The sequence below is a fragment of the Mastomys coucha genome, unplaced genomic scaffold (assembly GCF_008632895.1).
Source record: "Mastomys coucha isolate ucsf_1 unplaced genomic scaffold, UCSF_Mcou_1 pScaffold18, whole genome shotgun sequence".
NCBI lineage: Eukaryota > Metazoa > Chordata > Mammalia > Rodentia > Muridae > Mastomys > Mastomys coucha.
The window spans coordinates 61,263,796-61,275,374 of record NW_022196900.1 but is presented as its reverse complement, the minus strand read 5'-3'; the positions used below and the strand labels follow the sequence as shown (position 1 = coordinate 61,275,374).

Here is an 11,579-nt window from a genome sequence, read left to right as displayed (position 1 = left end):
AAGAAGAAGAAGAAGAAGAAGAAGAAGAAGAAGAAGAAGAAGAAGAAGAAGAAGAGGAAGAAAGAAGGCAAACCAATGCCAGAGCACCACCAGCAAAGAGCAACATCAGCAAAGCCCAACAAAGACCAGCAAAGAGTGTCAAGGGCAACCAATGTCCACTGTCTGTTAGGTTATACTTATACCCTCTCTAAACATCACATGTTCACTCAAGTGTCCACTCTAGCAACACATCGACATGCCCCTTTTCCAGGCAGCTTCCACAAAAAAAAAAAATGTCATGTGTCTGTTCTCAGCAAAACATCTTCCCATGTGTCAGCTTCAGCAAAAATATTCTCTCATAAGACAGTTTCCAGAAAAATGTCACATGACACAACTGAGTCTCCAAAGAAACCAGAAATTTCCACTTCACAGCATGGGTCAACAGAACTCACTGTCCTAAAAATGAGTGAAACAAAACTACAGTAAATAAGACAACTAGTTATCTGTCCCTTTGCTGGGACGAAGTATGTGACAAAAAATAAGGAAAGTGAAAGGGGAGGTTTATTCTGACTTGCAGTTCCAGGGTGAACAATCCATCATGGCAGAGTGTACAGAGACTAGAGTAGGAGGGGCCCAGCCATATTGCATCCCGAGTTAGGAAGCAGATGGTGAACAGGTGGATTATAGAACATCAAGGCTCATGCTCTGTGGCCTCCCTCCTTCAGTGAGTCTTCACTTCTTAAAGGTCCTATAGTCTTTTCTAGCAGCATCACCAACTTGGGACCAAGTGTTCAACACATGAGCACGAGAGCTGCAGAAATGGCTCAGTGGATAAGAGTACTTGCTGGGCAGGTATGAGGACCAGAGTTTGGATGGCCAGCACCCAGGTAAAAAGCCAGGTATTGTTGAGCATTTGTAATCCCAATACTGTTATGAAGAAAGCCATGAAGGCCACTAGGGGCTAACTGGCCATCAGTCTCACTTCAGGTTCAGGGTGAAATCTTGTCTCAAAGGAGTAAGACGGAAGTGACAGATCAGGGGCACCTGACTTCTTTTGGCCTCCATATGCATACACACCATACACATGCACTATATGTGATTGCGCGCACACACACACACACACACACACACACACACTCCAAACAGAAAAATAAGCACATGAGTGTAGGCATATATTTTTTGCAACCTACTTTTAATAAGAGTTCAATCTCTCCTCTAGCCCATCACCCAGCAGGGGTAGTAGAAAAGAAAAGTTATTAGTGCATGGAGGAAGTGAGCCTGTTCAGCAATAGTTCTTTGGGGATGAGCTCAAACTTCTTGGAGAGCAGTTCAGTCCCATAACAAACACCAAATACAATTCAACAGTGGCAGACCAGTCCTCTAGGCAGGCAGATTCCAGGCACGAACTGGAAGCTACAGTCCAGTCCTTTCAGCAAGCAGACACCGGGAAGCCTTAGTTCCATCCTAAAGAAACTACCAAGCTTGCCAATTAGCCTGAGGCAAAGCTGCAGAAGTGGTAAGTGCAGCAGAAGCTTCATGAGCAGTTCTTGGGTGAGTTTCTGTCAATGTTGGAGTTATCAAAAATTGAGCTCAACAATGCTATGTAAGGTGAACCAAGACATGCATGTCTTTAGTGAAGAATAGCAAGGCAGAACACACCAAACCAATGCTCACTGCTCATCTTCCACTGTCTGTGGGGTCATATTTATACTTCTTTATCAAGCATCCTTTTACATGTCTGCTATATCCAAACATCCTTTCACCTGTGCCTGCTTCAGGAAAACAATCTTTCATGTGTTTGATTTAGCAAGACGTTTAGTGAAAACCTGTGTGCCCCAGCAAAACATCACTTGGCATAACTAACTTTCCAAAGAACTAGAAGTTTCCACTTTATGTGAGTATATAGGAACATTTCACATTCAAACCAGAACACTAAAGTACACTAAGGAGACATCTAATAAGAAACAGACTTTTGGTGTTGCACAGAGCGTAGCTTAAGCCGGAAACAAGGTGAGAAAGCCAGGGACCGTGGGGTCCAACTTGGTTGTGCCAGAACACCAGTCACAAAGTGAAGTTTTAGCAAAGAAATGGAGGAGCAAAGTAGAGAGCGGCCATTCCAGCCTGAGTGACTCTGTAAGGCTGCTAGCCTCACAGAGGATTGTGATCAGGATCCTATGAAGCAGGAAGCCACTTTACCTCCAGTGATCCCTCCAAAGGCTATGCTTTCTGTGAATAAGATGAAGAAGAAATCTAAAGTCATCATTGAGTAATATCTCCATCTCAATGACATGAAGGTGGCAGTACACTGTGTCCAGGAGTTGGCTTCAGCACCCTTGCTCTTCATCTTCCTACGGCTTGGCAATGAGTCCACACAGGAGCATAGTGCCATTGCTCATGAGGATTTAGGGTGACTGCTGCACCAACCGCTCTGTGTGGGGCACCTCTCTACTGCCCAGTACTATCAAGGGCTGTATGAAATACTAGAATTGGCTGAGGCCATGGAAATCGATATCCCTCATGTATGGCTTTACCTGGCAGAACTGAAAATATCTATTCTCCAGGAAGATGGGGTGCCCATGGGAGAGCTATTCAGGGAAGTTACGAGGCCCCTGTGAGACCCATGGGCAAAGCTATTTCTTTGTTGCTGGAGATCCTGGGTCTCTTATGCACGAGCATGGGTCCCAAAAAGATGGGGATGTTGTGGTAAGAGGCTGGGCTGAGCTGGAGGGAATTTCTAGCAGAAGGCCAAGATTTTGGCTCATTTGTGGCTGGAAAAGGGGTGGAATATACCTTAGGAGAAGAATCTGAAGCTCCTGGCCAGAGGGCACTTGCCTTTGAAGAGCTTCTTAGGCAGCTAGAGAAGCTGCTGAAGACAGCGGCAGTAATCACCATGTGTTTGACTGGATAGATGCCAACCTGAAAGAGCAGCAGATAGCATCCAATACATTAGTTCAAGCCCTCATGACAACTGTCTGTTATTCTGCCATTATCTTTGAGACTCCTTTCTGAGTGGATGTTCAAGTGTTGAAAGTACAAGCAAGACTGCTGCAGAAACACCTGTGTGATGAGCAGAAGAAGCTATTCTATGCTCTCCAGGCCCTTGCAGTGACCTTAGAAGAGCCTGCCAACCTGCTTCGGATGTTCTTTGGTGCTCTACAGCTTGGAGAGCAGCAAGGACCCTGCTGAACAGTGGGGCAAGGGTGTGGCCCTTAAATCTGTCACAGCATTCTTCAGTTGGCTTCGTGAAGCTGAGGACCAGGAGTCTGATCACAACTGATGGTCGGTGGGGCAGGGAACTTGAAACCATGGACACATGGATGGCCCAGCCAACCACCTGGACTGCAGGGAGGTGGCAGCAGCAGTGACTGCAGTGGCTGCAGTGGCAGTGGGTGCCTGTAGTGCAATGTGTCATGAGCTAATAAAGTAGCTGATGAGGCAGGATGGCTTGGGGCTGCCTGCCCCCGCCCCCACTCCCAAATGTCTCTCTCTTCCCCCGGGGCACATATATATATATATGTGTGTGTGTGTGTGTGTGTGTGTGTGTGTGTGTGTATGATGATATATATATATATATGGTCTTGAAATTTGGTGTTTCTTTGGAGGTGGAAGGGTACTACCGCCTGCCTCTAGGGTCCTTTTTTATTTTCTGAAATCACTCTTGGGACTGCTGTCCTCGCTGCTGGGGGCATATGCCCCAGCCCCTGTATCATCCCTGCTGCTGCCTGGGCAAGGGGAAGGGGTGGGGCATGGTGATTATAATTATTAAACATGAATTCAATTTTTTAAAAAAGAAACAGACTTTTGAGCCTTCTTGCTCTCTTGCTATCTGTCCTAGAAAAATCAGAATCTAGCCAGCAAACCCTCTCTTAGTATACTTTTGAACACGAACATGGATGTAGTTTGTCAACTTTTTTGTTCAGCAACTTTGACCAGAAATCAAATATGATTATTAATTGAGAGGCCATTGCAAGCTCACCTTGGGCACAGAAGGGAACTTTCCACAAATAAGAACCATACTATGTTTTCTATGTCTGAGTTTTTTATATACATATAATAGCACCTCAGTTATTTAAAGAAATCCAATCATAATTTGTATGTCATGAGATAACAGCCTTACTTAGCAGTACATTTCCCATTTTCACACATATTTCTCTGCAAGGAGTAAGTTGTAATAATCGATATGTGTTTGTATCAGATGCCTTGGAACTGGAATTACAGAGAGTTGTGTGCCACAGTGTGGGTGCTAGGAATCAAACCTAGATTCTCTACAAGAGTAGCCCCCATTGCTCCAGACCCTAAACAGAAATTGTTCAAAGTTAACTTTTATTGAATTTGTTCTTGGACAATATAACATACCAAGTGGCAGTCGGCTGGAGACAGACTACCTAAATGCAGTCTTTTAAGTTCCTTTCATTTATCAACATTTATGGAGTACTCGTTGTATATCAGACATGTTAAACTCTAGACTCTGCCTTCATGAATGATACATCACTAGAATAAGAGATGTTTGTTAATCAGATAAGGAATTGTTATTGTGGCAACTGTGAAAGCAGTACAGGTGCCGGGGATGGGATGGGCACCCTTGACAGGATGTTTCTTCTTTCTTGTTGGTTCTTCTTGAGGCAATGGAGAGGGAAGAGCATAGGCAGAGGGTAAGACTTTGAAATGTAGGGTTGCTGTATAATAAAAAGTTTACTTATCTAAGTCTAAGTTACTATGCTATTGTAGCTGACCTGCCTTCTGTGATCCTCTGAGTCCAGAAACTGCAGCACTTAGCAGCTCATCCTATAACAGCAGGAGATTAAGTAAAGGATTAATTGTTAGAGCCTTTTTCCTATTGTCCAGATGCCTCTTGCTTGTAAGGCTAGGGGGAAGTTTGGAGCAATAAACTTCTATTGAACCAGGAGAAGAGAATTAACACTCAGAGGAGGAAAAACTTTTACATAAGTGAATATGCATAATCTCACGTAAATTCATATACAGATTCATTTATGCTCATTTATACATTTTCATTCAAACCCAGTTGGGCCTAGTTTGCATGCATTCTCACAATTACATACTTACACACACACATGCATACGTTCTCACAATTACATACTTACACACACATCCATACTTACATATGCATATGGAGCAAAGGACCAAGCAAGCACCGGTGCAGAAAAAAACTCACTTATTCTGGATGAAAAATGAACTACAATCTTTATTACATAGAGAAAGAAAAGGCTTCTACCCTTTTAATACTAAATGAATCAAACCCATGTTTGTAAGAAAAAAAGCCTTGTGTCTTTTAATAAGACTAAGCCTGCCTTGTCTTTACCATGGGACCTGTTCTGTCCTATGGTAAGGAGAAGCCTGCCTGCTCCTGCTCTCTGCAGCATCTTTTTTTTTATTAGATATTTTCTTTATTTACATGTCATATGATTTCTCCGTTCCCAATTTCCCCTCCAAAAAAACCAACCAAACAAACAAAAAAAACCAACAAGAACAAACCCCTGTTGCCTCCCCACTTCCCCTGCTTGCCACTCCACCCTCTCCCACTTATTGGCCCTGGCATTCCCCTACACTGGGGCACCGAACCTTCTCAGGGCCAAGGGCCTCTCCTCCTATTGATGATCGACTTTGCAATCCTCTACTATACACATGCTTCTCTGCAACATCTTTTTCCCTCTTCCCCTCTGCATTCTGCACATTGTATTTTATGTTACCTATAGTTTCTAAGTTATTCCACTCTGCTTACTCTTTCTAATCTACAAGGTATTCAGTCTAAAAACTTCTCAGCTCAGTTCCTCTCTCAGCTCAGTTCTTCTCATCTCTGTTCCTTTCACCTCAGTCCCTCAGTTCTGCCTCTTCTCTTTGTCCTCAGCCCTTAAACATCTTTCAGAATACATGATCACATGTTTAAAAGTTCATCAAAGCTGGGCAGTGGTAGCACACACCTTTAATCCCAGCACTTGGGAGGCAGAGGCAGGTGGATTTCTGAGTTTGAGGCCAGACTGGTCTACAGAGTGAGTTCCAGGACAGCCAGGGCTACACAGAGAAACCCTGTCTTGAAAAAAAAAAAAAAAAAAAAAAAAGTTCATCAAAGGTCTGGCAAGATGGCTCAGCAGGTAAGAGCACTGACTGCTCTTCTGAAGGTCCTGAGTTTGGATCCCAGCAACCACAAGGTGGTTCACAACCACCCTAATGAGGTCTGATGCCCTCTTCTGATGCATCTGACAGCTACAGAGAATTACGCTGGAGCGAGGAGGGCCTGCAGAGGTCCTGAATTCAATTCCCAGCAGCCACGCACATGATAGCTCACAGCCATATGTACAGCTACAGTGTACTCATACACATAAAATAAATAAAATAAATCTTAAAAAAAAGTTCATCAAAATTTCACACAGAAAATCAAATCATAAATTGAAATGGAAGTTTACAACAGAGAATGTTTACATGCATATTCGTTAAGAGTGATTATTTAGCTAAACATCCACCACCTAGCTCAGCTCCACAGGTTCAACAAAACTAAGCTATTAGTGAAGTTTTGTATAGATAAACCCAGCCAATATTTTATCTTCTGTCCTAACACGTATAATAAGTCATTAGTCCCCTTTTTATGACCTTTGGTTAATTGTTTTACAACCTCTTGGAATGTGCTCTGTGTAGGAGAAAGTCTGGTTACTATTTAAGAACAATTAACTGGTGACATATGGGAGTCTGGCAGAGTTCTCATCACAGTTTTGACTATCAGAAAAGGACCTAATAACAGTCACACTATAAATGAACTTAATAATCACTGGTATAATTTTAGGAATTCTTATAGGATCATCATATAGTCTTAAATCATCTATTTATCTATATAGCATCACTATAAGATAGTACATCTTCGTGGATCTGCAGAGATCTACTCCAAAGGGGTGTGCTATTATTTACTGATTAATATATATGTATAATAATAACAGGAAATGCATATTAATAGCAGGAATCTTTCCTAAAGTGAGTCCCTTACAGCCTTGCTTAATAAGGGTGCACCCGTCGCAGATTATATAATAATCCAAAGCAGGCCATTTCAGAATGATCACATGCTAGTTATTAGCTTGTCCCATTGTGGCTCCTGACATATAGGTATACAGGATGAATAAGCACCTGAAAGCAGTCTTTAGGGTCAGAAGAATGTGCACCAGAAAACAACATTTCAGCCATATCCTGAGGAATGGTAGAAACCATATAGCCAGCCCACTGAAATGTTATTTTGATTAGTTTATTTCTTCATCTGCAGATTTTCCTCTGATCATGTGTTTTCTCCTCTTTTAACTGAAATTTAGTAGCTTTGAAATGACAGTATGTGTGTGTGTGTGTGTGTGTGTATTAAACTAACATGCATTTAAAAAACTAATAAACATTAGTTCTGGATAGCTTGTAGGCAACACATGAATGGGAAACTATGTTGCAATGGTGTTATTCTGTCCACAACATTGTGTTCTTTTTTTACCTCTTACCATGTTCTGAAGCAGACCCTACTAGGGTCTCAGAGGACCATAAACTAGCCAATATAACTAGCCTCCAAACCAACATCTGACACATCGAAGGCCAAACAGGATTCTTCTGATTAGCTGAAGCTGCTTGGCTCTGCAAAGTGTCTCTGTAAGAATAGAAGCCAGGAGTTCCTTGTGGAAGAGAAGAGAGAAAGGAGATACTAAAAAAAAAAAAAAAAAAAAAAAAGAACAAGAATGAGAACCAAGAGGGGCAAAAAGGAAGAAAAAGAATACAGTACCCTAGCCCTACAGGTCAAGCCAGCCTGGCCTTCTGTTGCCCTCAAACCCCCAACTAATCGGACTCAGAAATATCTGGGAATCCAGATTCCAAATGGCTGAGCCACTGGTGGAATGCATTAACATTTTCAAACTTAACTTATTATCCTGCGTATGGTAAGAATGCAACTAAGGGTTTTGAACAGCACACAGGAAACAAGGGGCTTGGGGGTTTGCCGCAGTGGAAATACCAACTGACACTATCTGGAAAGCCTCAGAAAGCTAGGCAGGAACTGGTTTGGAAATAGCAAGCCCATCAAGGCTGCATGCTATAACTTAATTTTCCAGGATGAGATATGTTTGAACTCAGGTTTATTTAATAAGTGCCCTATCATAATACATCTTCTGAAAGCCATCTTCCTGTTCCTGTTTTTTTTTTTCCCTTTTTCCTGAACTGATGTGTTAGTAAACTCCATTTGCCCTTCTTCCTGTTCGATGATTCAGCTACTATGGAACATCATTCAGAAGTGGGCGAGTGGGGGAGGGGCAGGAGATTGTCATCTCCTCCCAGGCCTTGAATGCATTCTCACTGTTCTATGTGTCCAAGTATTATTATTTTTAAAAGCCAAACAGTATGCAATCATAAGAGGGAGGCAGTACTAGGTGTCCCCTTTATAATTAAGAGCAGGTGGAAGGGGAGTGGGGTCTGAAGGGTTAGTGATCTAAAAGCTGTCAAGCGGGCTGAGAAACTCCACACAGGAAAGGTGCTAACGGCTTCAGCAGGATATTAGATCCAGGAAGCTTCTGATGAGATCAACAACCTAAGGGCCTCTTTAGTATCTGCCACTCCAGGGTGCAGGGGAACAGACCTGCAGACAGACTCCTCCAACCCAAAGTTTCCTGTCTACCCTATAGGCCCCCAACCACCCTACCCCACAGAGCACAGGCTCCACTCCTGCTGAGAGATTGCTGCCCTCTTTTGTTCTGATTAAAGGACAGTTCTGCTTCTATGTGGTTAGTCTCCTTTTATTTCCATATCACCCTGATGAATCCTGATCTAACAGGGCCAATGACAATGACTAACAGAAAAAGAAAAAAAAAAACCTTTATTATTTTTTATTTTGAAACAAGGGAGAAGTGTCATCTCTGTACTGTTTTGTACTCACATTCTGCCCAGAGAATTCTCCATTAGGATACAAAACAATACGAAATGAAAGAAAAACATTCCCTTTTTAGTTGCACCTTTTGGCATTCCTTTTTTTTTTTAAATTGATCTACAGAAAAATGTATGAAATTGTTTCTAAATCCCATTGTCTGGGATGCCTGCTCTAAGCAGAGCATCTACAGAGACTACTCTGTAGGCTTTATATTTTTCAAAACCTACTTTAATAAGTATACTTAAATACTTTAACCTTCCTTCCAGCCAACTGCCCACCAGAGGAAGCAAAAGGGAAAGGTTAATAGGGCAAATGAGGGTGTGGAGCTGTTTAGAAATAGTTCTTGGGGGTGATTCCAATCTTTGTTGTCAGGATATCAGCAGTTCAGTGAACATGAATCAGCAGTGATAGCTTGAACCACTTGGAAATATTATTCATGAATCAACAGTGGCAGTTCGATCTAGAAGACACCTTGAGGTTCTGCCAATCACCTGAGTCCGTGGAAGCAGAAAGAAACCACCAGAACAGCACCAGAGCAGGTGGAAGGGGAATGGGGTTCATTGGTGCACTTCTCTCTATGATATCATGACAATGGCCAGCAAAGAGTGGCAAAGTCAATCAATACTATACAGCATGCTCCACCATTTGTTGGGTTGTATCTCCAAACATCACATGTTCTCTCAAGCCTCCACTTCAGTAAAACATCACAGGCTGCTTCCCGAAAAACACTGCATATCTGTTCTCAGCAAACATCACATGACACAACTGAGTCTCCAAAGAAACCAGAATATTTTTGCTTCACTACTCAGCCAGTTATCCATGGACAACTCTTTCCCATTCGTTAAAGGTCTCAGAACCATGCACATGGTGCGATGGAGAGGCTGGGTGCCATGAGTCACCAGTTTACTATGCATCCAGTGAAGCCATTCAGGTACCATTCGATGAAGCCGCTCTCTCCATGCAACTATTACATATGATTTGGATGTTGCTTTGAGGGCTCAGGAGTCAGATAGATCCCTGGCCAGGCACACTAAGAGGGAAAAGGTCCTAAGTAAATCAATATACTTTTCATTTTTCTTTAAGACTCAGTGGGCTTCCTCTCACTGACACGGAGAGAACTGTAGAGGGGTGGGATTTTTCAAATCTCCCACTTAAGTGGACCTGTGTTGGGATCCAATCATCTTCTCTGTCATTGTCTGACTTACCCAGTCTCCTGTGGCAGCCCAAATAAGTCAAGTCCAAAGGGGGAAGGGAACAGTCTTTTCCCTAAACATAAGAACAAAAACAACCAAACAAAAACCCTCCTTCTTCGAAGCAGTCTGTGACAGCATCCTAAAAGACATCTCTCTCTTTATGAGTCTCTCTCTCTCTCTCCTCTCTCTCTCTCTCTCTCTCTCTCTCTCTCTCTCTCTCTCTCTCTCTCTCTCTCTCTCTCCTTCCTTTTCCTCTCTTTTTTTATTCTTTAAATGGAGAAGAAAAAGAAGGGCAGTCCTCAAGAGCATTATCCTTGACCCTCTCCCCCTCCCCGTTCAGTCCTGAGATTGTGATACCTTAGAAAGGAAAGGTTGAAAGGAGGTCATTAGGATCATTGAACTCTACACTCATGAGTGGATTCAGGAGTGCCTGTTTAGTTTCAGGGGGTTGACTGATTTCAAGTCAGTGAACTCACTTTCACAAGATTGGACTTTTCTAAAGAGCTATTCTGGCTCTTCTTGGGTCTCTCCTTTATGTCTAGCAATATCTTCCATACATGCAGAGTTGTAAGCAAAATAAATTCCTTCTCTATAACAAGTATACAGCATCAGGTATTTTCTTACAGCATTAGTACATTCTTCTACAAAATGAGGTTAGCGATAACATATTTGACTGATTATGTAAAGATAATAGTAATCTATTTAAGAAAGTATTATCATTTTCTATTACTAACTAGATGGATGATTTGTGAAAAGTAAGCAGAGGCAAAAACTGGAAAAGAAATATTTTTGTTTCATCTGGGATACCTTGAAGGGTACTGTAAATAGTAACATCAGGAGTAACTAGGACCAGCGGGACTAGGCACACAGGAACTCCGCCAGCCCAGTGGCTCAGGTTCCTTCTAGTCCCACAACACCCAGAGGAAGCTCCACTACCAGGCACTCTAACACGCCCAGAATCAGAGGTGAGGAGGACACAACATCTGTCCCAATACTGGGAGTAACAGGGACCAGCAGGACCCAGCACACAGGAACTCTGCCAGCCCAATGGCTCAGGTTTCTTCCAGTCTGTCTGAGCTGGTGCCCTGAGCAGAACTTGGGTGCAAGCTCCACAGACAGTCCCACAACACCCAGAGAAAGCTCCACTCCTAGGCACTCTAACAAACCAAGGATCACAGGATCACAGAATCAGAGGATCACAGAGACAGTTTAACTCTGAGGAGTTCTGACACAACCAGGATCATAGGAAGGACAGGCTCCAGTCAGATTTAGCAAGGGCAGGTAGCAGTAGAGATAACCAGATGATGTGGGGCAAGCGAAAGAATATAAGCAACACAAAACCAAAGCTATTTGGCATCATCAGAACCCAATACTCCCACCATAGCAAGTCCTGGACACACCATCACACCGGAAAAGCAAGATTCAGATATAAAATCACTTCTCAGAATGATACAGGACTTTAAGAAAGACATAAATAGTACCCTCAAAGAAATACAGGAGAACACAGGAAAACA

General features: G+C 42.7%; 1 pseudogene; it reads left to right on the top strand.

Moving 5' to 3' along the window:
- LOC116095738 overlaps positions 1-3,256 on the top strand; it is a 12,029-nt pseudogene extending 8,773 nt beyond the window's left edge.
- Positions 3,257-11,579: the final 8,323 nt, after the last annotated feature.